Source organism: Nipponia nippon, unplaced genomic scaffold, assembly GCF_047370975.1.
Source record: "Nipponia nippon isolate SJK-2023a ecotype South Korea unplaced genomic scaffold, ASM4737097v1 scaffold_2, whole genome shotgun sequence".
NCBI lineage: Eukaryota > Metazoa > Chordata > Aves > Pelecaniformes > Threskiornithidae > Nipponia > Nipponia nippon.
In genome coordinates, this window is record NW_028262336.1 from 22,892,202 (window position 1) to 22,919,524 (window position 27,323).

The window sequence follows — 27,323 nt, forward strand, 5'->3', positions numbered from 1 at the left end:
TTAGCAACTTCTGAAGTCGTACTTTCTTACAATCACTAACATGACATGTAAGTGTAACAATGTCATTCACCAACAAAGAAACACTGATTACATGGTACGTGCATTATATACACCACACTACCAACTCCCACAAGAAAAATGTCAGGGAAGGCCCAAAACCTCTGACTAGTTTTCTTCTGTACTTACACAGTTGAGCTCCTCCACCAGAGTAGTTAGGGTTTCAGTTTCTAAGCAGCAGTCTGTATGGGTTCACTAAAAGCACAGTACAAACCTGGACATAGATTTGAACTCTGGTTTCTGGGTCTATCACTATACGATAGAAGCAGGTGAGCTCTTTTCCTCTACCAGCTGCACATGGCATTTATTTTCTCCTAACTTGTTCTCTGTTCCTTTCATTTCCCCCTAATTTGTTGCCAAAAAAAAGTACACGGCACAAAACATTTCCACATTCTTTTTAAAACAATTAAAAAGTTCTAACAAGTAAGGCTTACAACCTCCTGAACTTGATAATGTCCCCATAAAAGATTTTTCCCCCTTTAGTCAGATGTAACACACCATAACTAGGTTCTGTGGACGTAAACAAGAACATTGAATAGGCAAATCTTCTACTGCACACTCAAAACACAACTCATTTCAGAAAAAAAAGTTCTTGGCAGTGCGTAGCTTGATGTATATATGATGGCTTTACATAGAGAAAGATGCAGAAGTTTTTTAGCTATTTCTAACAGGGATGCTTTTTGGCCATAACGCTCCTGTTCTCCTGTGTGATGCCTGTGAGCCAGGGAGCGTAAGGGGCTGAACACTGCTCTTCCCCTGCGAAGGGAAGGAGCTGTTCCCTGAGAGAGAAGCTACGCCGGGCAATGAAGCTGCTTCCCGCCGAGGCTGGCAGGTAAGAGGCGACACCTGGTCTCTGCTGGTCCACCCCTCCAGAGCAGCCACCAGCACAGCTGAGCCCCCGGGTTACTCGCTTCTCTTGTAACAGCCAAGGAGAAAAGCAGAAACCAAACTGCAGGGTTACAGTTTTCCACCAAGTTCCGTCTCACGAAACAAAACTTTTGCAACGGACAGGCACAGTTGCAAATCCTCCAATGAAGCTCAAATTTTTACATGCCAAACTTGGCTTTTCATCACCAAATTTTTCTTTTTTTATAAGTTTCTGGAAAAAACTTATGCTGGGAGAAGATAAGAGAGGGAGTGGATCTTAAATAATCCGTGCTAAAAAAATCTGAAGGATAGAGCTGTTGCAGGCAAACAAAAGAAAAATTGTTGGCTCTCATTTTTGATCTGAAGAAGGATACAGATGTCAAGACAAGACAAAAAAAAAAAAAAAAGGTGATACATGACCTCAGACATTTGTAATGAAGAGGTTAAAGGATCCAGGTTGATTTCTCATCAGGAAAGAAGATATTCTAAGATGACTTACAGGTTTTTAAAGTTACATAAAGCAACTGATTGAAAATACAACTAAATACATAGGTCCTGCAGAAGTATTTAATGCTAAGGGTAGCGGTGAGTGAAGCAGAAAGTTTAAATGAGTTCAAGAAAGACCAAGATTCATTTCCAAGTTAATGATGGAGCAGCAGCTTCAAAAACAGTCACTTTGCTTTTTGTTCATGCGAGGTAAGTCTTAATATTATATGTCATCATTTTAGTGCATCTTCTAGGTCTTTAATAACTGTACACCATTTGCCTTTATTAAAGAAGTAGGTTGTACATCCATTTTATTAAAACATTACAATGATTAATCTCAAAAAGGAAAAACTGACACCATACCAAACGTGCAGCACTCATGCATGGATCAGACCAGCCTTCCCCAAAATCACGTTTTATATGGACTCAGGCCACCTTAGACCTCAGATACAACTGAAAGGCATCCTGAAAAGGATGCTCCCTGGCACTACAGCTGCCCCAAGCTGACACCCGCATACCCATCCAGGTCTGATGTTTTTCCCACCTCATTTTCCTCTCCTCGGTAACACAAGGGGAATCACTACGCAGTCCAAGGCTGCAGACTATTCCAGCTTTAATCTGTGCCTGCAAGACGACCTGAATACAGACCTCCGGGGCTGTGCTGAGCTTAGGCACTGTCAGAAGTTTGTCTTAAGCTGTCAAAACATTTGATGCTGCTCCTCTTATTTTCAAGATCTAATTCAAGAGTAGACCTGTTTGAATATGCCTTGAAAGAGATGCAGAGGATACACAGGAAAGTAAATGGTGCTTGGGGTAGTGTTGGGACAAGTAGTATACATGGAGGGGGGAAAACAAACAAACAAACAAAACCAAGAAACATTTAAAATATTTAAAAGGAAAAAGGTAAGGATTCAGAAAACAGACAGAAACCATGAAGAAAGCACATCATCCCAAACAAACAAATGCAATAAGCAATAACAAAATGAAAAGCAAGGAGATTAAGAACTAAAAAAGTAAATCAGATTTAATCCAAATACTTTTAGTCAGACATGCTGCAACACAACTGTTGCATTATTTCCTACTTTTCAATCAGCACGCACGCACTCACCCAAATAGCTGTATCTTAATCCACGTCAGTTTGGTTTTGCTACTCAGCTCTAGATAACATTCTTGTCTTTCCCAGGATTGAGAGACTTTATTAGGGTTTGGTCATACAGCACGGCTCGTCACCCTGTGCACTTTTTGGACCAACAGAGCCACCTTCTCTCAGACCTCTCCAACCTCCTCAGTAGCATCTCCTTCAAACACTTCCAAGTCAGCACCTATGTCACTCACAGCCCCAGTACAAGAGCAATTCCTCAATGACTGAAGGTCAGAACATATACATGAGGGTGGGGAGAAGACATAGTGGGGGTGGCAGGAAACAGGAAAAAAATTAGGGGAAGAATAAGAGGGGGAAAAAAAAAAGTGGTGTTTCCAAACATGGAGTGCCAATTAGAAAGAGAATCACTGCTTTAAAATATAACTTTAGGCTTTAAAATACATTAGGTTAAGAATCAGCCTTACTAGTCAATTAGCTAGCTTTACTGTGTATGAACCCGGCTGCTAGTATTACTTGAGGTTTCTCCGCCCCTGCCCTCCCCCCAATCACAGTTTCATTGTGAAAGAATGTAATTATTATTTTCATTACCAGGTGCATACATTATAAAATGAGCCTGCACAGAGACAATGAGCATTTTAAGGAAACAGGTGTAATAATGAGAGTGATCTGTTTATGTTTTTTTGCAATAGACACTCTCAACAAGGCTACCTTTTAAAACGTACTTTAATAAAATCATTCATAATAGTCGTAATGCTAAATTTGACACCCCTCCTTTTCTTAAAAAAGGATTAGTCCAGTGCCTTGAATTTTAATACAACTTAATAAAAAAACCCATTTTGATTTGATTTTAACTTCCCTATCAAAAATTTCCTGACAAATTTAACCTGAACACATTTCACAATAACAGAATATTAAAGCTTTTTTATTTTGTTTTTTTTTTAAAAAATCAGTTCCTGAGACATCCATTGTACTGCATACCCAGAGAAATAATACTGCAGTCACCATATAATATGCTGGTATTCCAAATAAACTGTGGGAAAAACTGAGAGGAAAAAAACTAAACAGAGTTTACAAGTAAAAGTATATATACATGTATTTATTTGTTTAGGAGTTCTGCAGCATAAACAAAAATCTCAAAGCCCTGAAGTAATAAAAGCAGATTTGTACAGATATGATAGAAACAAGTGAGAGAATGGTAACATCTGCATATTACTCACAGTCCAAGCAAAAGATTAAAAATTACTGACTTTTAGTAATAACAAAACATGAGTTCTTGTGTTTCGTGTGGCCCTATTTAACAATACAGCGCAACACTCCCATTTCACCCAGGAACCAGCTTCAATAAATCATTTACTTTTCATGGCCCACCAAACACACGCTAGGTGATTTACAGGTAAGCACCAAGCGCCTGTCACCAGACAGACCTCACCACCAGAGACGCTCTGCTCTCCCGTAGTGGCGTCCCTGTGGAGCTCACCATCTGACCACTTCTCACGTCTACGCACGCTCACCTGTAAATCAATCACAGCTGGATGGGGGCAATCCAACAGGCTACTACTTCCAGCTCTTTGAAAGCGCTTCTTGCTCCAGAGCTGGGTGAACCATACACGCGCTCACTTCTTGCCAGTGATGCTGCAGGACCCAGCCTCGTAGCTCAATCCAGCACTGGTGTCAATATACATACACAAGAGGAGCAAGAAGGCACAGTGAGTTTGCTTCTGCTGCCCCTGATACGCTTCCCTGGGGGAGTGTGTGAAGGCATGGCAGAGAGGCAATACCCTTGCAACGCTTCAGCATAAATCGTTAGCCCTACCTGGGCAGACCTCTGGAGGCCCTGGAATGCCAGCTTCCATTCTGAAAAGGTGTTGAGTCTCTACTCAACTAGGATGGAGGGCATCTGACACTTAACCGCAAGCCATAATAACAGAGCACCCTTGTCTTTCCATTCTTAGATGTGGATGCCAAGCCACAATTCACTTGACCAAATAAAGATGTTTACAGTGTAGGTGTCTGTATCTGAACAGGTCATGTTAGTCTCCCTTCACAGCCCATGGGAAGAACTAGGCTCTTCCACTGAACTCATTCTATACCCCAGGTGTAAAGGAGGTCAAATGAATCACACCCTAGAAGTACCTGTTTGTCCCCTGCCTGGTAAGAGTTCTACAGGGTTCCTGTTTCTCTTTGCTGAATACATATAGAGTCTTCCCCTCAACTTCCACTGAAGAGGAGGACATCTATAACACAGGTGAGAGAAATCCCACGCTATGTCCTAGCACCATCTTAATCCCCTCCATTTAAGAATCAGTAACTAAATACCGATCATGTAAGTTCTCAGTTTCCCACTCAATACAGTGGATGCGTGCTAGTGGGTACCACCAGTCCTTCACATAACTGCTTTTAGTTACAAGACTCCAATTAGCGTGTTTATTTCAACATGTTCAGCAGCTTGCACTTATTCCTTCAGTACTTTTCCCCTCAGATGTCATAAGAATTGCCTCACTCCAGTTAGTAACTCTTCTCATTAGCATACAAACTGCCTCTCTTTACCAGTCTTCAAAAAAGACTTACCAAAAGATCTTTCCCTTTAGGTATGACCTATATATTCTCCTCTAGTTTATTTCCTTACTTCCTTCAAGTTTTCCATTCCTTAAGCCTTTTTTCTTTTGTTCTACGCTTTAAAAAGAAAAAAGTATTATCCAAAATCTGCTGAAACCAGTAAATCTTCAGTTGACTTTGAATCAAGCCACCTGATCAGGTTTATCATCTCTGTAACCTCTCATTTTTCCTGAGAGAGTCCTCATTTTTATTGGATAGTCAAGAACTAAAATTATGAATATTGTCAAGTTCTCTAATTCTACTTCTGTTTTACTTCCTAAGCTCTTCCAGAAACAAGTAACTTTTTTCCTTATTTCTAATCCCTTTAATTCCTCTCCTTTTTTCTCCTGTATGTTCCCAAAACTCTGCAGAAGCCAGACTGACTAGAAAAGGGTTAGAACATGTTGAGGAAAGGGAGGTGGTCAGACTTTTCCTATCCTGTCCAAAGCAGACATGCAAGCTGAACTCTCTCAGCCTGTAGGACCAGGCAGTCTCTCACCTGAGCAAAAAGAGGCACGATGTAGCTGCACTGTTAGCACTTGGTCCCAGCTCCCTGAACTAAAGTAGGGCTTTAGATCAAAACTATCTCCCCTCTTCCTCCCTCGTATCCTTCTATAACCACAGTCATCTCGGTTGGCTGTTGGGCATTTGCCAATAAACGTTCAGCCATCTCACAGTAGGTGTAAGAGAACAGAGCTTTTCGAGGCCAAAGTTAGGACTGTACTTATATTCCCACAGTTCACTCCGGCTTTGGTGTGCAGTTGTCATGCAGCGCTCTGGACAAAACCCCTCCTTCTCAAAACTACTTTTGCTCCTGAGTATTTTTTATTCGCTGAACTGGCCAACCACATCAGAAATGGCATAGCCAGGGGGGAAAAAAAAAAAAAAAAAAAAAGCATCAAACACCTTCTCGTGGGGTAAAGCGGCCCTTTTACAGTCTATTCAGCTATGAGGCTTGGGGAGGGTACTTTAAACTTAAGAACTTGGCGATGGTTTTAATGGTTTGACAAATCTCCTTTCCCAGCAGGAAGGAAGCTTTCTGTGCCTGGCAGCAAACTGTAGAGTCTTCCACAAAGCTGAAAGAAAACAGCACTTATCTAAATTTAACTTGCCGTACTTTCAAACCGGTCCGTGTGAGGAAATGTCTTTTGCTTTCATTTCATGCAAAACGTTCAATTAAATTCTCTCAGGAAAAAAGCCCTTTTATGTATAAAGGCATGTATGCTATTTTTTCTTTAAAATATATTTCACTTACCTTCCCACATGACTCAAGTGGAAAATCTTAGTGTAGTGATTATAAACCCACATTAACCTGCCTTTCTTCAGGGGCAGAGGAGAACAGGAGAAGCACTGAACAATTCCTCATCTCCATAGGCAAAGAAATAAGATAGGGCTGGCGCTGAGCCCACTTAGCAAGCTGACTCCACCAGACCAGGTTGGGAGCACATTCCACAGTCAAAAGTCCTTCTCGAAGAACTTCCTGCCAATGGCTACTTGACATTAAAAACCAGGATGATCTAGGTCAAGTATCCCAGTTGACATTAATTGCTATGTTGGATCAAAAAAGCAGGCAGCCTCTCAGCCGGAGCTCAAGTCACGTTAGGCTTAAAAGCAATCGAGGCCAAAACCTTGAATTGCACCCAGAAGCCAAAAGGAAGCCAACGCAGCTGTTGAAGAACTGCCCGAGCATGTTCTTGCCACCCGTGCCCTCTCCGCAGACAGGCAGCTGCCTACTCCTCAAACTGAAGCTTTGTAGCTCTGGTCAAGTGCAGCCTCAAGAGCAGCCTGGCCTGGAGCCTCGTGCGGAGGTCGCAAAGTCAGGGACTACCACCATGACATGGAACCCCCTTACGGACACTTTTCTGAGTCCTGATGCAGCAGGCTGGGAGACCGCTGGCTGTAAGTACCTCAGAAAAGCAGCAAATTACAAAACACTTATGTAAAAGGACAGATGAAACACTTCAGTTTCTAGCAAACTAGTACTACCTGCCTTTAGTGCTTTACCTTTGTGTTTGCTGCTACTTTTACCTCCACATACTCCGAATGCAAAGCACGTGCAATGCCCAACTGGAAAGGAAAGATGACCCGGAAAAGCAAGTCATCTTTTTATTGACAAGAGCACAAGACCGGCTGACTCTCAGTTACCCAGAGAAGTCAATGGGTGCTTCAGAACACCATGCACAAGAGTACTGGCTGAAAACAGAATTAAAAAAAAAAAAAAAAAAAAAAAAAAAGGCCATCCAAACAAAATACTCCCAAAGTAAAGGATGATTTTTTTTTTTGCTTTTCTGTTTTTTAAACTATTAAATGAAATAAATCACCCTGCAGTTGTGGTTTTTTTTTTTTTTTTTTGAAGGTGAAGTAGGTAACAGTGCTGAGGAAGTATCTGGAGAAAGAGAAAGCAGTAGCAAGACTGATCAGCACTCAGAAAGAAACATACACTAGGTTTTTTGGGGGGACAGGGGATGGACAGACACACACCACACAGTAACACAGTAGTCAAAGCTATCACTGTTGATGAGGCAAAGACCAGAATACAGGATTTAAAACCCCAGAACATTCATCTGATACCAAAGATCTCGGATGATTTTTTTATTATTTTGTTTTTTGAGGGAAGATGATTGATTAGGAACAGTAGTAATTTTGAGAATACACCTTACTAATACAAACAAGAAAGAGAATTCAAATTCACATTTTCAATCCCAGAGTTATCATCACGGCCAATGCCATGAAGGTCAGATACTGGAACCACTGCTCATGTGAAGGGTATCTTCTTCCACATACTCTTCCAATTATTTCCAAAATATTACTTACAGTAGATGAAGAAAATTTTAAGGTACGTAATGGGTTCATGTAAAGAACAGGCAACTCCACGACCCTTTACAATTAATGTATTTTCCAGAGCTACAGCTGGAGCAGAAAACAACCAGGGGCTCACCTTACTTATCCACACAGCTTGAACAACACAGCCTTTTATACAACAGAGATAAAATGAACAGATTAATTTTTAAAGAGTAAAAGATGAAAATATATAGTTGTAGTCCATAACTCATAGCAGGTTTCCAGATTGTAATCAATATTTTCCTTTGCATTTAAGCCCTGCTGAATCTTGATGCTTTTTAAATGTTGAAGTGCCACCAAAAAATAATTTTACAGTAGATAACTTTATCGGAGTCTGACTGTAGTTTTTGAAGTTCCTTGCAAACCCAATATGGGTTAAGTGCCCATTTGTAGTGTTAGAAAACTTCTTTACAGTGCTGCAATACAATAGCTCAAGTGACAGACCCTAAGCTAATATTTAGCCTACAACCTGATAGCTACACTTAGACCCAAACACAGCTGGAAAATCAAAAGTCTACAGCAAGTCCAACAATATCTGTATTATTTTATTCAAAAGTTTAAGAATACAGGTGTCAAAATATACTTTTTAAAGCAATATTTGGAAGGAACAATATTTGGAAGAAGTAATTTATCAGTCAAGCCAAGTACTTGGCAATTACAGCATGTGCAGTACTCTGGACCATCGACAGCTCAGTCCAATGACAACACAAAAAGACTCTGTCCTCACCCAAATACAAGCTCTTTAGCCATTAAAGATACCTAACACTTTGTCCAAATTTTCTGTGTCAAGGATCATTTTCTAAAAATCTAGCCAATGCCATTTAAAAAACAAACAAACATACATAACAAAAAATGAACCTAAAACATAATGCCTTAAAATATTTTTTCTTTCTGTTCTATATGGTGCCTGCCGTTCCAGATCCAGGTAAGGCATAAAACGTTCAAATACGGCAACAGTCAAAATTAACCCTAAAAGTACTTGTAATAAGAAGTACACAGTATTTCTCCACATAAGCCAAGAGGAATCACCACAGTCTGCCTGTATTACTGGGAGAAAGCCAGGGGAATCTCCCAGTGATTACGAACTAGAGTAGATCTTTCCCTTACTCATTTGGACATCAGGAGAAGGTTCTTCACTGAGAAGGGGCCGGTCACTGGAACAGGCTCCCCAGGGAAGTGGGCATGGCACCAAGCCTGTCAGAGTTCAAGGAGCATCTGAATGACCCTCTTGGCCATATGGCTTAGTTTTAGTCTTGCGAGGAGCAGAGAGTTGGACTCAATGAGCCTTATGGGTCCCTTCCAACTCGAGATATTCTATGATTCTATACCCATATTTGCAGTCAACAAAATGTTGATAACCTATTAATACTTTTCAAGAGGCTTTGTTGATTTGGAAATATCCAATCATGCCTTTTCTGCCCTTTCATTCATATAAGGATAGGTCTCCGGTAGTCTTCAGAGCAAAGCTCTGGAAGGCCGCATCTTGAACAGGTATTACGTACACAAATTCCTAGTGCAGACGACAGCTGTACAGATTAAAGACTGATGCCGGGAACCAAGAATACCAACCAGCAAGTCCAACTTCTGTGTTAAAGGAAAAATGCCCCCAGAACTGCAGATCTCAGTGCCCTTTGCTCAATCCCGTTACATGTGGCAGCCAGATACATCCCAGCAACCTATAGGGAAACAGGTCAAGGTTTAATTCGGCTTTTGCACAGCCTGGAATTGCCTTTCTGCATCAAGCAGAGAACCCAAACACTAGGGCTATCCAGGGCCCCTTAAAATGGCTAAGAAGGAGAAAGGCAGAAAGGGCTTCTTCAATTCAGTGCATTTGCACTGAACAGGCAATGCAATACTGAGACTGCAGCATACACAACTCCACGTCTCCCTTTGCGATACACCTCTCTGCAAGTGCCCATTTCTGCTTGCAGATTTATTAGTTTAGCGCAATCTAATCCTAGAGCCCCCTACCCCCATCTCTCTCCTACTGCTCTAAGTGATACTTCTACACCATACGCACACAAAAAATAGGAGGAGAGCATTTAAGGGATATTTATCTCATTTTGATTCAGGAGAAGTGTTACAATGAGTTGTTAATAATATGTTAGGGGGTTAAAAGACAAAATGCTCATTTTTTCAGCAGCAGAGAAGCTATAGTCTTTCAAAGCACTTTTCTATGAACATGCTATCAGCATTTCTAGACAAATTTAACAAGTATGGCATTAACTCCTACATGGAATACTTTATTACTTGAAAAACAGACACTGCTTGCTTTTGCCACACCTCTAAGAATATTACTTTAGTTAAAACAGCGTATGTTTTTAAAGCTATTAAATAAATTGATACACTTTAATATTAGGCCAAAAAAGTTACTTTTTTTATTTTTAAACACAAAAATCTATAAAGTGGTAAACTAAAGAGCATATTTCCATTTTGTCTACTTACTGCTAATTCAGTTTCGCTATTAGCTAAGGCTGCTTTAATGTTCCTGAGTCAGAAGAGTCTCATGAACCTGAACTTATGAAACTAGATCTGCTTCTTGTGATTGATGCCTTCTTATCCAAATTATACTAACATTTTCATGCAGTAGGCAAAAATAGTAGGTATGCATACTTTTGGATGACAGAATGGCTTGTTTGTTGGAACAGCAATTCCATAAGTTTGTTCCACTTTTTTATCCTGTAGGCAAACTTGTAAATAATTCAAGGCCTGTTATTGCAAAACTTACAGGAAATTAGTGGTCTTCATAAAATTCAATTTATTTTTTGTTTGTTTGTTTTTTGTTTAAATTAGTTTAGATTATCCAATGCATTCAGAAGTTACTGTGGTGATACGTGCCTCGTCATACAATACTAGGCTAGAATAGTCACTTATTAACCATAGTACAGAATTGCATTTTATGATGAAAGAACGCAACACGTATGAGTCAGACTTCCGATTTAATAACATTTCCTTTTGCAAAACTAGAGTAGAATATCTCATAAGCCTGACTCAAAAACATCCTCTACTTAAATATGTGATTATGTTTTTTCTTTACTTTGGAGAAGTACTAAAAATAAATAAATAAAATTGGAAAAGGACAAAATAAAGAGCAAAAGAAAACTAGAAAGCTTCCAACACAGTCTCTTGGAAGGAAATACTCTTCTTGTTCAGAGAATCACCTAACATACCTAACTCGCGTTTTGTTTATCCATCTCTTGCTGCTGTTCTTGATCATTTGCCCAGAGACTCGGGTGAGCCTCGGGGTGGACAATGATAAAACAAAATAAAAAAACCCCATCACTTCCAGTCCCCCATTTTGCTTCTGCTTATGCCCTTGCTCAAACCCTTCCCTAGATAGCACATCCTACCCCCGACACTTTGATGAGTAACAGCACTCTCTTTCCTGATTCTGCAGTAGGCTGGCTCAGGTAATAAAGACAGCAGACATTTATATTTTTAATAGGACAAATAATTGCACCTCCTTAAACTGCTCCCAACAAGGTAATACCACTGTCTATGCCTGTACCAGTGAAGCAGCAGGACTGATGGGCCAGGGATAGGACTTCCCTGCTCAGTGAAACCAAGCTGTAACATCAATCTGTGTACTTGGTCTTTATAGATAAGGATTCACTCTTGCTACTTTCTTTTATTTCCATATCTAATTAAGTGAATATTCCCAAGCTTTCCCTCACATACACAATGTCACCCTTCTGTGCAAGCAAAATCTCACATTATTTGACCCTGGTTTAAAACTGAAATTGATTAGCAGAGGTTAGACAGCCCCCATTGATAACAACTTTGAATCCTAACTGCATTGGCCACATACATGGGTCAGGGAGCATTTGCCTCTGTATTAAGAGGTCAAGTAAGAGAAGTATTTCAATTCCTTAAACTAAAGCACAGGTCAGGTTCTTGTTGCCTTCTAATCTCTAAGTCTAGCAAGAAGACAGACGATGATGAAAACTAAAATAAGGATATTTACTCTATTTGTTTCTGAATGAAGACTATGGCTGGTGAGAGGGTTACCTCTTGTTTTACCTGGTCTTAGTTTTGTCCCAGACTAATCCACAAGCTGGTCTAATACAGTGCACTGCTGGGAAGATGTTGCCATTCTCGCTAGTTTTATGGCAGCATCTTTTCTTATATTCTGTTGTATGCTATTGTTAAATAACGCCTCCATGCAACTAGAAGCAGGTGTTTTGTCAGTGCTAGACTCAATATCCACCCAGGAATGCTGGCATAAGCCTGCGGGGCTCCGAGATGGGGTATACTCTTGCCACAGACCTCCCTTCTGGATGCTCAGGCCAACTTAAGTCCCCATGTTTTAGGCCCACACCTGTAAAACTTTAACAGTCCCATTCCTACCCTGTTTTAGTGCGTGCATGTGGTTTTACACTCCAAAACGCAGTGGAGTGCTACTTCCAGCTACAATTTCTGTGCTCCTGGATTACAAAACAATCATTAGCATATGAAGCAAAACACACAGTTATGACTTGGAGGGGGGGGAAGAAAAAAAAAAAAAATCACTTTTTCCTTGGATATAATCTACTCCTTCCAGCAAAAGGAAACTACAATAACCAAACCACCAACTCACAGGAGACAGTATAGTTTCACCCATTTACATGCTGAGCTCCCCCTGGAATCAGTGCACGGTATGTTTAAGGGACTGTCTTCCTTGGAAAAGGCACATTTACTGCAATATAGCTACTAAAAGGAACAAGTAAAATAAATGTTAGTTAGCATATTAAAAAAGTGTTAACTGTTTGGTCACAAACTCAGTCTTTACCTCTAAAAAAGAGCTCACTTTCTGCAGGCAGTAGGGCTATTTCCCCTAAATCGGGTGTGTTCTACTTTAGTCTGATGTTCTGTCACACCCCCTATTTGAAGCTTACAAGTAGTGCGGGAAGCAGTGAAAGCAAACCAAGACAAGTTTCCCTCATAACAGGAATAAATATTTTTAAGCATCACGAATGTCCAATTTGGCATGTTGAAAGAGATACATACAGCTATCCTGTTAAAAAGCCTCTTTTAGGACCAAATCTTTTACGTTCTCTTTCTCACAGGTATACGTTCACATGCTCTAATCTATTTTTAGAATGTCCTTCCCAGATTAATTTTTAAACTCGAGTCTGGGTACTTTTTCCCCTCTCTGTGCCCAGATATCCCTGTTGAGCCTGTCTGTTCCACTACTGGAAGCAGCAAGGACATGGAAGTCAGCCTCCCACAGGTTTGCATCCCACCCTTTCCCACTAAAAGTAGAAAAAACAAAATGGGGAAAGAGTCACCCGTGTGTACAGGAACAGGGCACAGCACTTACAGGCCAAGATCCGTAACTTCCTACAGCATGCATGCTATTATATGTACTTTCTGTCACAGCAGGTGACATAAAGCCATCTAATTAAATGCTGCAAAGCTTAAAAGAAGAAAAAACCAGCATCGTTTCCCAAACATTACAGAAAATAGAATAGGTAGGCATACCCGCCTTCATTCAACAGGTAGCCAGCCGAGGCTTAGGTTTGACAGTATCTCTTAGAAGAACAAAGCCACCATAGACCATAGTATAAATACATAACTAAACCTTCTGGCAGTTTTCTCTTTGCTAGATATAATTCAACTTCTGTAGCTTTAGCTATGCCTGCTACAGCTCACAAATGTGACAATTTTAACCAAAGTCTATTTATATACTTTTCTTTAGAAGGGTCTTATACCTGAAAGCCTGTATACAACACACATCTTTTGAAAGGAAAGAAAGACTTCAGACAACCAGTGGTGACAGTATGAACAATTTAAGGAAGAAGTAAGTTGCTTTAGACTAAGCCAGCTCTTCCCATTCCACATGTAAACAGCTGGGGGGGGGGGGGGGGGGGGGCAAACAAATGCAATTGTGATTAAAAGGGGGTGGGGGGGAGGAATTTAACCAGCTATTTTACATCAACTAACCAATGAGCAGTATCTGCAGACCAAAACTCAAGCAGCCACTGATGGATGCTAAAGCCCCTCACCAGAGCTGGGAGGTAAGGCATGGATTTGTTCCTTCATTTTGCTGCCTAGAACTACTACATAGTTTTGGCTACACATCACATTTTGCTGGTTTTCCACTTGTGAGAGTTCATGCCCTAGACTGGCTACTAGGCTTAGAGCAGTTCCAGCACTATATATATTTATAATGTATTTTATAAAAACAAACTTTAAAGCTATTAATGCAATGATCATATCACAAAAAGGACAAAAAAATGGGGTGCCTGGCTTGTGTGTGTGCAGAACAGACTCTGCAAGTCCCATGCAATGATGGGAGCACATAGTGTTTAACAAGTTGTAAAATTAAGGGATACTCAGGCTAGCCTGAACTGATTATCAAAATTCCTATCATCTGCACACTGCTAACTAACATTTATTTCATGAAGACTTTCCCCCCTCACCCACAGAGAATCAAGCAAGTCACATAGAAGTTAAGGTGCCAAATTGTGGCAATAGCCTTAACTCTCCAACAAGTGGTAGTGCCAGTGACACAAGTATCAGTGTCCTCAAGTGCCAAGTACTTAGACCTAGTAAGTCTTCATATCTCTATCACGTTCCTTTGTGTACCACATTAAGAGGCTTTCCCAGAAATTAAAGAACTTTTTTTTCAAAAAACCCACGTCTCTGAAGAATGCCAACTGCTAGACCCAACTCATTCAAGATGTCCACCTGAAACTGAGGTCCTCAAATAACTCCAAAAATGTAGTTGAGATTAGTTAAGACATATATTACTTACGCATGTAGTCCCAAGGAGTGGCAAACAGTGCTTGTAAACTGAGGGGAAGCAATGCGTACAGACCACAAAAAGTATCAAATTATTCAGTGCTGGTCAAATCCAATGGGACACAAGCCTCCTGGTTGTACCAAGGTCATCAAACAGCTCAACATAAACCACTTCGCATTTCCAGAAGAAAATGTTTTATGCACACATTACACATGAGCAATCGGCAAAGACTAAATAGCACACACAAGGTAACCAAAGAGAGCTAATAAAAGTATACAGAAGATATTATACCTTTTTCTTCTCCTCTATGATCTCATTTTAGTAATTACCAGTTATTTCTACATATCTTAAGTGACTCACTTGTAAATAACAAATACCAGAATACAGTGCTGGAACACACCATTAGTGTGTGTATGGGGAGTCAGAATTCAGAAAAGTCAGTTTATGAATAAGTTTATATTTACACATTTGTTTATATAGTCTAGTGATTAAATCAAAAGAGAAAATCATAAGGATATCTGCCCCTACCTTAATTAGCAAGGCTATTTATGCAGGCTGAAAGTTAACCATGCGTTTGTTTCTCCAACTCATTTTTATTTATTACATCTGAAGAGCATTATATTATTTGTACCCTTCAAATCACGAGAAGCTTCCAAACATCATTTTTGCAGAAATGGTTTTTAGAAGTGACACATTTAGAAATTTCATATTTGATCCATCCAAGTGATACCTGTTTTACCCAGAAAGAGTAAGGCTCTCACTCAGAAAGATATGAAAGCATACAAAATAATTACAACTTATCCCCCCCAGGACTTCTATCACTACATATTTTTCTAAAATTTCTACAAGTAAACTTCATCACTACAATTTCAAATATGTCATAAGGTCGCCCTCTGCCCTAATTTGTCCTAACGAGAAAGTATGAGGTCATATGATAAGAGGTTTTAAATATAGAATCTAAATTAGGATTAAAAAAAAAAAATGAATCAACAAAAAACCCTCCACAATCCCAAAAAACAAATTCAAAATACACAACACCCATAAAGCTACCCCCATATTATGTGCTTCATCCCCAGGACAGCACGACAGGTGTTCAGGAATTGAAAAACGGACCCCATCCATTACTTCCCTCCCAGTCTTAAAAGAGTATTTGATGTTCCTGGTACCACCAGCTCTGATACTATTAGAAGGGCATGTGATAACGGGTGTCTTTCTCCTGCCTACAGTTTTGATACCGAAGCACAATAACTGCAATATTCAGGAATATTTCACTATTTTACGTTACTTCTCTGAATTATTCAACCAGCCACTGCTATTTCTACAATCCAGGGCATCTTTTCAGAGTTCTCTGAATCCTGCAGATGATCGCCACATGACCTGGGCAAGGTTTTTTTTTTAAAAAAGGGAAGTTTTCCACAGAAATAAGCTGCATGCTCCACATGGAGCAGCTGCATTTGCAAGCGAGTCTCTGTGCTCAGCGAGGAAGGGCAGCCGGTGAGGAAGGATCAGGGAAGGGACCTTCTGCAGAGGAAGGGAGCAGGTCACCAGGGTCAGTAGCACCGCCGCGGATAAACCTGACAAAGTCCACCTGCCACAGCACCGAGCAATAAGCTAAGAAGAATTAGATCAGATAGCAGATATACAAGTGTTTATAGCCCATGACTCAACTTTCCCTCCTGTACAATGACCTTTAAGGAGGACAGGAAAAGGAGACGAGCATGCTTATATGTTAAATTCATACAATCCATTATCCAAAGAGTAACTGATATCTGAGGCTCTAAATCTACTTAAGTAGCAGAACAGCAATGGCCTACAATATCCCCAAAAGGCCGCAACAGAGGAAATTTGATTGTTGCTGTGCTCCTGGTATCTTGTGAAGCATGCACAATTTTCCTCAAAAAATAACAAACACAGCCATAAGGTAGGAGCCACAGAAACAGTGTAATCATCAGCACAAAGAGCATATTTTAAGGCCTGCTTTAATGCTTAAGTTCAGTTTTGCCGAGACAAAATAGAGCTGGTATTTGTCTAGGCAAGGCTCCGAAGACATCAGAACTAGAGGAACCATACAGCACTGTAACCCCAAATACCCAGTATTACCCAAAAAGTAGCGTCCAAATACCGTTCATCTCAAAACAAAACCAGTGCAGGGTAATGCAAAACTGAAATTGCCTGGAAATCCTGAAGAGCACCCTGAACAGACCCTTTTTCCATTAAGGGAATTCACAGTAGAAAATAACTAATGATAAAACTTGAGGTCTGGAAGATGAAGTTTGGGAAAGTGACCTTTTATGCATTTCAGATCAAAAACCAGTTTGGTCACATGCATGCTGAGACAGCCTTGGGCAAGTGACAAACTAGCTTTTAAAAAAAAAAAAGTTTGTGAGCAAGCACTCAAGACAGCTCAGTTGAAGAGCTACATGCAAAAGACACTATCAAACTTTCATGTTTGATATTGCAATCCAAAGACAAACCAGCGTTCAGTAAACAGTAAATGTGAGCCTGCACAACCTTGTTATCTTTTCATCTCAACAGTTAAACCTATGTGAAAGAGTGCAAAGAGGTTACAAAATGCTATCAGCACAGTTTATTAAATGTTCCTTTTGCATTTATTTTGTAGCAGGATAAAACTTAAGGTAGCAGAGAATTAAACACCAATAAGTTGAAAAGACCAGGACTGATTCTTGAGAAATCATCTTGACCTCCAGCCGCAAGGGGAAATTTTTCTTCAAGAAATTTTGCACTCCTGCATGGCCACTGTTGAGCTGTTCGGAACATATTTGCTCTTAGTATGTTAGCTAAGCAAAAGTGAATGGCAGAGGTGTGCAGATTCTTCCCTTATTTCCCATAAATAGGGCCTGAAGTAACAGATAAAGAACATTTTTCAGCTGGTTTTGCCTTTCCACCCCATAATCATACACCTCCATTATTCAGGGAGTTCTAGGACTTAACCATATGATTTTGGAATTCAGGTGAAATTTTGGCCTTACTGAAGTTAACGGCACCATTCCTTCCAATTTCAGAGGCGAAGGATTTCACACTTACCTGTGGCGTTCCTCCTCCCCACCCCTTTATATTATTCTGGTTATTATAGATCATTATATTCTGGTTTTGAACTTCAGCTTTTTATCCTCCTTCTCACATCTCGCCCAAGAGAGATTTTGCTTCTCTCTCTTCTGAAAGCACCTTTAGATCACTTGAAGTTATGATTGTTATTATGAATTCAAGAAAAATCACGCTATTGTCCTAGCTGCCCATTTAGGAAGCAGAGACTAGAACCTGAAGCCTTCAGCTCTTACAAAAATGGGAGGGGAAGGATGGTTTTGGGTACGAGTTATAAGGTATCTCCACAAGCTAGAAATAGTCAGATAAGACTATTCATTGAATTAATCAGCCTTTAAAGGATATTCTCATTGTTCCATAATTAACTTAGCAAATAAAATTCTCGTGAGCAGAAGAAAGTTCGCTACCTCAACAACGAGGAGCCCATGTACTACTCTTGTTACATGAGAAAGACATGACAAAAGCAAGTACTCTGCAAGATAAGGCCAACATAGTCAGCAGCCCTTGTTGCCTAAATGGTTCCAGAAAGAGCTATGCAGAAAGAGATGTTTCCAAGTTTTCAGCTCTGTCCTTCACCACCAAACTCAGCCCAGTACAGGACTGGCAGAACACGCTTGCTTGGACACCACCACCCACCAAGGATGTCTGCTTCTCCAGCTGGAAGCTGCATTTCTAGAAAAATGGCCATGAGCACAAGATGAAAAAGGTGTGGGAAAAGAGGTTTTTTTGGGTTGTGGGTTTTTAGGCTTGTTTGTTTTTTTACATGACATCTCATGTACTCACTTTTTTGATAGCCACAAAAACTCAGAAGTGAGTGGAGAAAAAAACGACACTCAGGCAAGCAATTTTTTTCCATAAACAATAAGCAAAGCAACAATATGTAAACAAAGTTGAGGGCTACAGACAAGAAAATGGAGGCCTAGACCCTGTTTTTTCTACTGCCTGAGAAATGAAGGCAGAAACCAGTAGCTTGATGTTCTTCCCTGCTGTTTTACGCTGCTTTTTCACCTTATTTCAGCAGCAGTGGGAATAAAGACAAAAGAAGCACCAAAGAACAAAGCATAAATCCCATTCTGGCAAAAAAAGGGAGGGGGAACAAAAGACACAAGTGGAAGTGGATGGACTACTTACAGCAATTGTTGTCAAATATTTCTGCACTTCCTTCCTTAATGTAGCTCCTTTCCTACAGAAAGGCCTACAAATAGTTCTGAGAGGTTGCCTTTGTAGAACGAGGAGAAAGGAAAACTGTGAAAAGACTATGCAATTAAGATAAGTTTTCCCAATAACACAAGCTACGGAAAACACATGGAGGTCAAATAAAACTATTATTTGCCTTTTCAAGCACTATTTTCTTCAGCTGCTAAATAAAAACATTATGAAGCCATTTTACACAGTAAATTTTAACCTTATATTAACCTTCCATATTAAGTAAACAAACCTTTCTAGCCAATAAGCATCTCTGTGAACTCTCCACGATGATAAGCAATACCTTAATTACATTCATTTACATGACTTTGAAATTGTTCCAGACCAAAGTCAACAACTACAAGGTCAAAGAGTATGGAAATCTAAAATAAGGAGAAATCCATAGTCGGCCAGTTCACACAAGCATGGTGCAGCATCCTTTCTACCCAGTTTGTAAAGGGTCAGGGATACCAACCAAGCGCTCGCCTTTCCATCAATTACATGAAAAAAGCAAATCCTCCGAAACACCAAAGCCTGAGTGCACTCTCTTTTTTTGAAGACTATTCAAAGTTGAAAACAATGGACACTTTAGAATTGTTTTTAACGCTTAATGGCCAATCAAACCATATGAATGTCTTATGCAAACATTTTATAATATTCTAATTGAAAGGCACAATACAAAAGAAGGGATATTAAAATAAGATGCAGCAGAATCACTGACTATTACAGAATATTGGTATAGCGCCCTGTTATATTCGGCAATGCTAAACTAAATAGTTTTGCTGAGTTTTATCCAATTATGAAAGTGGAACGGTAGAAGAGAAGCCACCGTACTGATTCCACATTACTGTACTTCATGAGCCACGCAGACTCAGAGAGGAGCCCAAGCCCAATAAAAATCACTGCCTAGACTTCCATTCTCATCAACAAAGCTAGACTATATCCTTAAGATATGGGGAGGAAACATCCTGAATACAATCTTTACCATGCTACCTGAAAACCTTTATTATTCAATCTGTGCTACACTTCAAGCAGGGAAATGCTAATTACACTCAAGCAGCAATTACAAAGATTTTAACGACGACTGTTGCAAGAAACTTGATAAAGTATGTTCTGCCCTGAAACAGCAGAAAAGCAGACACAGCGTCCAGCCCATTCCCAAGATATTAGATAATGGCTCAGGTATGATCAATAGCAATCAAATTAGCCAAAATATAGCATACATGCACACTGCACTAATGGATTGTTTCAGGATTATAGTTTGTGTATTATAACCATGAAGATATTACAAATATGCATATACGAAAATCTGAAGTACGGCTTTTGGATTTAGGCAATCCCATATCAACGCACTGCAGCTGACAACATTTTCTTAGTATTAAATTAGATAAATCTCCCTGCACCCTCACTTTACTAGCCAAGCACTTTTTACACAACTCTCAAGCCAACAACCTTCTGCAATTTAAGTATGATTTAGTGCAAGAGAAGCAATGAGTATTATAAAATTTATGCTTGTTCACCTTCTCTCCCCACAGAGAAGGGCAAGATGTTTTTTCATGTAAATATGTATTAGATCCAAATAATTTAAATAGATATTATTCCATAGAGAACATGATGCTGCATATGCCCATTTCAGCTCCATGTTACTAAATAAACTGTAAGATAATGATGTTGCCTGGCTCATCCTAAAGGACACTGAAAAATATTTCTGGGCATTTCAAACAGAAGTAAAAGGAAGAGACTTTCACAAGTACAAAAGAAAAACTAAGGTGGCTCTTACAAAGCCAGATAAGGTGAAGACAAGTTGCTCATAAATCACAAATTAGTAAATCTCTTCAGGAACTGGCCACGGCTGTTACAGCAAAGTAGAGCTCAGGTATGTTGAATAGTCTTCATAGTATTAATATCAAGCCATTCCTAACTTCAATTTTTTTTTTTTTTTTTAAAAAAAACAGAGCAAGGGAAAGAAAATCATGTTTGCAAGGAGAAAAACAAGAAATTTTAGACAGGTGACTAATTTTAAAGTTAATGTAGGAGTGTTAATGCAAGGTGCCAAATGTGAATTTCATGCACTTCTGTTTCTCAGTTCTACTTAACTACAAGTGTCACTGCTTGAATGGAGAGGAGAGAGAGAGAATAGGGAAAATTTGAACAAGGTCTTTTAAAAATTAGAGCTTTAAGCATTAATTTTCAGTAAGCACATATATCTCACTGCTTTTCAGAAAACACAAAGGAAGTTAATCAGTAAGTTGCCTCAAAATACATTTATAGTTAACAATTTAAATTTAAAATCATGTATTTATCTAAAGCGAGTAAGACTGTCATTGGGTCTTGAAGCTATCACATATCATTTGGGCCACAGTCGGTTATCTTACAATACAGCCTGACCTCTGCTTGATTTTAAAATAGGATAATCACCTTCAACTATGTATGAACCTTGAACATTATCAAAAACAGTTTTATTGCATCAATGATTTATTAATAGTCTTATATCACTAGTAATGTAACTTTGACTTTACAAAGTCATAAAGATGACAGGAAACACAGTCAAGACTTATTGTGCTACCTATTTTATTTTAGGCTTACAAGGCAACCTCATGATGCAATCAGAAAAACTATCCAGAGAGCTACAAAGGAAAAACAACAACAAAATATGCACTTATGCCAGTTAAGCAATGGAATGGGAAGGATACAGAGAGCATAATGAAGTTAAGATAAATACTGAAACCTTTTAAGTACTGAAATTCTCTTCTAGCCAACCACACACTCTGAACTGGAAAACTGTTCGTACTGAGGCACGTAGCCTCTCGACAAGCACATTAATAGCGACTGCTATTAAAAAAAAAAAAAAAAAAAAAGGTGTGAGCCTTATGCAGAAAGGTGTGAGCCTTACGCAGGAGTGCACTAAGCTAGATTCCCCTTCCAAGCAAAGCATTGCAAGACAACCAAAGCCTACAGGCCCACGTTCAAAACAAACCCAACAAAGGAGGAAATGTTCCTCCCAGACCTTTCTGGTTCAAAACACTTACCGCAGCAGCCCTGCCGCGTTCTTCATATTGCACTGCCGCTTTTATAGCTGTTAGCCCCATTACACCACAGTGGACAGTTTAAACAAAGAGCAACTAAGAAAGTACAATATTCTGTAACTGGCATTTACAGCAGCGGCCTTGGACTTCTAATCTTTACCAGACGGGCACACAAATCAATCTATCAGCTCATAAAGGTGTGCTTTTTTAACCTCTAAAACAGATGGGATTGGCCAGAAACGTCTGGCATGTCAAACTGCTAATCACGGCTGCCCTTTGCACAAAATAACCCACTTAAGTTGAGGCATGGTTGCACTGTAACAGACATTAGTCTGTGGGAAACCCATTTAACTGTCACATACTCCCGCCACTCCTGCTCTCCCTTAATTAAGCCTAATGCCTTATGCTTTGACCTTTTGTTCTAGCCTATTAACCCTATCTAGTACAAGTTCAAATATGTTAAACTTAAAAGTTTGCTGTAAAATATTAAATGCCAAGCTACAGAAAGAACAGGGGGACATTTCTCTACCCTGCAAGTTACCAATCCCTTTACCAAATTTCCTAGGCTGACAAAATGGAAGCACTATGTTCATTCCCAAAGACAAAATATATCCAAATATTAATCGGTTTCACAGCAAAAAAGCGGAGTTTCTTAGCTTGCCTTTTCCTCTTCAGAGGAGAAAGGAAAAAAAGTGAAACTTCATTTTGCAACTTCATATCCTCAGGCTTTTGGGTTTTCATCAAACAAGAAGAGCACATACTATCAGCCAAGATCACAGTACATTCATTTGCTGTTCTCTAAAACCTATCATTAAAAATAAGACGTAATTGGTTTACAGTGACCAGTTCCTCCACAATTAAAGGCTGCCTCTGCCAACCTTGCTCATACTGAGTCACCACCTTGTTCTTTTGACAACAGCTACTATTAGTTGTTAATTCTCATATGTATCTTTTCATGAGTTACACCTTTTGAAGTTTCTCAAACTTGCATAAACTTAAAATAAGGACCTAATTTATAAATTTTCATTCAATGCTACAGACTTTCCTTTGATGTAAGCTCAGCTTTAGACAGCATGACTACTTTCCCCTCTTGTAACTCCTACTTCATGAAGGTTACATAGCACCAACAAGATCAACAGTTATGTTTGCAAAGCAGTACTCTTCCGGAGAAAGACCATGGTAATGGTCCAGAGCTCTGACTTAAAACAAGAAATCGAATTAAAATGACAAAAACAAATCTCTGATAGAGACACAACTCTACTGCACTCCTCATTAAAGCTATTTACAACAGTATGCAACGCAAGCTTGTATACCAAGACAGGTATTCTACAATTAGTGCTTATAGCCAATGAACAAAACCTGTTCTTCCCTCCCTGCCTCCCTCACCCCCCCAAAAAAAAACAACCCAAAACATAGCACATACAACAATAACTGGTTTATAAGGCTGGTTAGAAGTGGAAAAAAAAAAATGCAAACTGTGTCAGGATTACCAGCCATGTATGTACTGACAAACACATTTTCTCAAATCTTTAACTTAACCGCCTTACTGACAAGCTGAATATTTGGTGCGAGACCCTTATTTACAGCTTACACTTCTGCAACTCTGACTAAATAGAATTGTTTTTAAACAGAGGTGACAATCTTGAAACAAAGCTTTGAATTACTTCAACTATTTGAAGATGTGAAAGATTTCAAAAAGCTTGTTGCCACAAAAGCCACTGTCTACTAAGTTCTGTTAAGGCTGTGTAAGTGACCATCTGCTGCTGATCACAACAAATCCCAAATTTTAAATAGCTAATTAATTGTGTTCTAATTCCAAAGTGCCTATCTTGCTGAATCTGAGACCAGCAAGTAACACAGTTAACTTTCCTGTAAATACAATTGCTCAGACAACTAAGAAGCACTACAGCAATGCTAGACTACTTTTTTTTTTTTTGAGGAGTCAAATAGGAAACATCATACGGAAAAAAAACGGATCCCTCATCTTGATTTCCGTTTGTTTCCAAAACACTGATTCTGGATAAATCCAAATCTCCTCAATTTAAAAAGCGAAGATATTTTTCTAACCATTTCACTTCGCTATATACTGTTGTGCTGGAGACACTCAAACTGCAGTACACAGATCAATGCTATATTCAAATGAAGCCAAGCAACACATGTATTTATTAAAAAAAGAAAAATATATCCTTGCATCTGCAATCTGGGCCATTACAACAGATACGCTACAAGTTTTGTGGGCTGAGATTTGGTACGACTGCCTTCAGCTTCTAGACCTTCCCTACTAATGCTCACAAAAGTTGCCACTGGAGGGAATGCAAATGAGTCCTAGGAGAGACCAGAAACAAAACAACAACTGCTTGTCAACCATTACATGCCCAAATTGTATTCTTTATGCTCATCAGCATTCTGAAGTTCTTAGGCATGCATGTAGGCCCACCGAGTACAGTGGGGCTACTCAAGTGGATAAAATTACTCACAAACCAAAGTGCATATACATAAGCAATCACTGGACAACACTTGGGGAATTATTCCCCAGTATCAAAGAAAAATAGGATTTAGGAAATGGGAACCAAGGGAGCAGATCCAAACAAAATGACAGTGGTGCTAAACGTCTACAAGCCATTGTAATGTAATATCTAATAACGATTTTACTGTGACAGTCCCTTGCCACAGAAGCTCAGTTTGGATCTGTTTTATTTAAAAAAATAAGAGTTTGTAACACAGTAAGTTTTATTTAATCTTCTCTAACTCTGAAATTACACGTAAATCAGGTTCTTCTCTACTTAGCAACTACCTCCCAAACGAGTAGGCTAAATCTTCAGGACTTACCAGCAAATTCCATACAAAAAGTTCAAAGGCTTCCAAAATGCTTATTTCTCTTTAACCAGCACACACGAAAAGTCTTACACTAAAAGAGAGTGATTAACTTGAAAATGTATCACTTTAAAACATATTATCATCCTAAAAGCTTTATACATGGCAGACGGTTGTATGACAGATCTGGCAAGACAAAGAAGAAACCCCAAACCAGAGAGACAAGGTAAACAACCCAAACAAATGATTTACCTTGAAAGTGGTCCCATCAGGAAAGCTCTTCCTTCAGGAGTCCAAGGATGCATTAATTTTCTTTCTCAACAATTCCATGCTTGATCTGAAAAAAACAGCAGAAATCACCCTATGAAAGTCTGCATACCAATTTTTCCCTATCCAATATACTTCTATCTACTTTCTTATTGTTGATGTAACAGAAAGCGATGCTTTATTTGGGACAGTAGGAACTGCAAATAACATTTCTGTTTCAGAAGAAAAATGTAGCTCCAAACTTCAGAAATCAATTTTTTCCAAAAGGAACCATCAGTAAAACAAGTTCAAACAACTTCCATAGTCTGGACTTGTACCATCTAACTAACTGGACGGTATTTCTGCAAGAACAAAATCAACGTTCAACTGTGATTCAAAGCCACGGTCCTCTTTTTCTTCCTTTCATTCAAAAAAACCAGCTGTGACATGAAAGCCCTCCTTCCTATGTAACGATTACTGCTTAACACTTGAAACTTGCACTGATGAACGTCAAAGTCATATTTTTTTAAAAAGCCCCTAGTAATTTAAATATATATACACACAAGGAAAAGACAAGAGCATAGTATAACTGGTGAATGTAATGCTAAACGCCACAAAATTAGTTAGAAAAACCTAAACCAGTAGAAATTACATTTGCTTTTGAGATACTTAGGAATTAAATAGTATAGAATATTATAGTTATTAGAACACGTTATCCATCACAAGCACCACCTTAAAAACTCTTCTCAGCGCTTCTCTATTATTCTTAAGTGAACTTTTGCTAAAAGATGCAAACTTACAGCTAGCCCAGATCATGGTTATTTGTACTATTTCAGCCTTGTTCTTGTGACGAGGCTCATTATTAAAAGTTATGCTAAATCTTCTGTCACCAAGTTACCACCCAAGCAGCAAGTTTATTATGCACAGAGTCAAATTTAACTACAATAAAATAAAATAAAAAAAAAAAAAAAAAAAAAAAAAAGAGAAAAACAGACTTTCTCCCCTGTTTGGCTGAACTTTCCCCTCCTCTTGCTTGGCAGAGGGAGAGTTCCCATCCTCTTTGGCTCACCTTTAGCTTCTGGTCTCACAAAAACCATGTACAAAAGCCTTTTAAAGACAGAATTTCTCCAGCACAGAGGCCCCCACAGGTGGCTATGGGCGTGCAGGGTGGAGCGGGGCAGAGTGGGAAGTGTGTGCATTGGGGGTAGCTCAGAGCATTTCCCCTTTCTGCAAAATCACTCGGGCTAAAGCCAGCTTAGAGGAAACACCTAACTGACCACTGCAATGTGCTACCTGGGAAAAAAGATACAGGTGTTGATAGATGGGTCATCATCCAAAAAAAGACCTATTCAAGGCTTTCAGGTACATGAAAGATAACAGAAGCATGCTGCCAGCATCAAGACTCAACAAAAGCAATAGATCCAATTAAGTCGAAAAAGAAGTAAATACCCTGAAATACTACATGCAGACACCATTTCAAATCCTTCACCTAGATATATCTCAAAATAAAAAACCAATTTGCACCACAGAACAGTAGCAATCCTCAACACTTGGATTCGACCAGGGCGGGGGGAGAGATAAAGCTACTATTGCAGTCAAAATAAACAGAGAAGTGAGGGGTACAGTGACAAAGGTGGTAATAAACGTAGTTCAAAGCCTTCCCAACCCCATTTCACTGAAAGGGGAAATAAGCTGGATGTTGAATCTTTTGTGACTAAAGGAAAAACAGGCCAGGAGGTCCCTTAGAGCAGAAGGAAGCAGTGCTTTTAAAAAATATATATTCAGCTTTTCAAGTCACTGTAATTTGAGAAAAATTATTAATTCTGGTATTTCTGTTCTATACTATAGATGTAGACAAAATGTTTTCCACCACTGACAAGTGGTTTTATTTAAGTATTCCTACTTCCAAGAGAAGACAGATTTCTCTCGGGGGGGGGGGGGGGGGGGGGAAGCAAAACAAAAAAACCGAACCCCCCACACTCTATTGCCATTGAGGTTCAATGTATAGACAGGATTTCCTTTAGGTCAGCATTAAACAGTCTTCTCTGCATTGTTCCAAGCAACTACAGAAGGTTTATAAGAGTTCAGACCAAAGACAAAAGAATTTGCTATTTCTGGGGAAAACTCTGTATTTCTTCAATAATGTTTTAAACATTTAAAAAAAAAAAAAAGGCAAGCTTTTCTCGCATAATATTGTAAACTGCTGGAAGTGGGATAGGTGATGACAGGAACAACATCAGCAGGACAATCTCCTGGGGCAAGAATGATCATTTCTTTCTACCTCTGAGGTGAGCCCTGCTTTCTACATGACTGAAAA

At 39.3% G+C, this 27,323-nt stretch overlaps 1 protein-coding gene across 7 annotated transcripts in view; it reads right to left on the reverse strand.

Moving 5' to 3' along the window:
* The window catches only part of NRIP1 (nuclear receptor interacting protein 1), a 77,240-nt gene that overhangs the window by 45,017 nt on the left and 4,900 nt on the right, over positions 1-27,323 (reverse strand). For 6 of the 7 annotated variants that reach the window (XM_087758138.1, XM_087758137.1, XM_087758143.1 and 3 more), the window contains exon 2: positions 25,013-25,097. The gene's annotated coding sequence lies outside the window, so the exon portion shown is untranslated. Of the gene's footprint in view, positions 1-9,517; positions 9,625-25,012; positions 25,098-27,323 lie in introns of all 7 variants that reach the window. The other variant, XM_087758141.1, reaches the window with a different exon arrangement.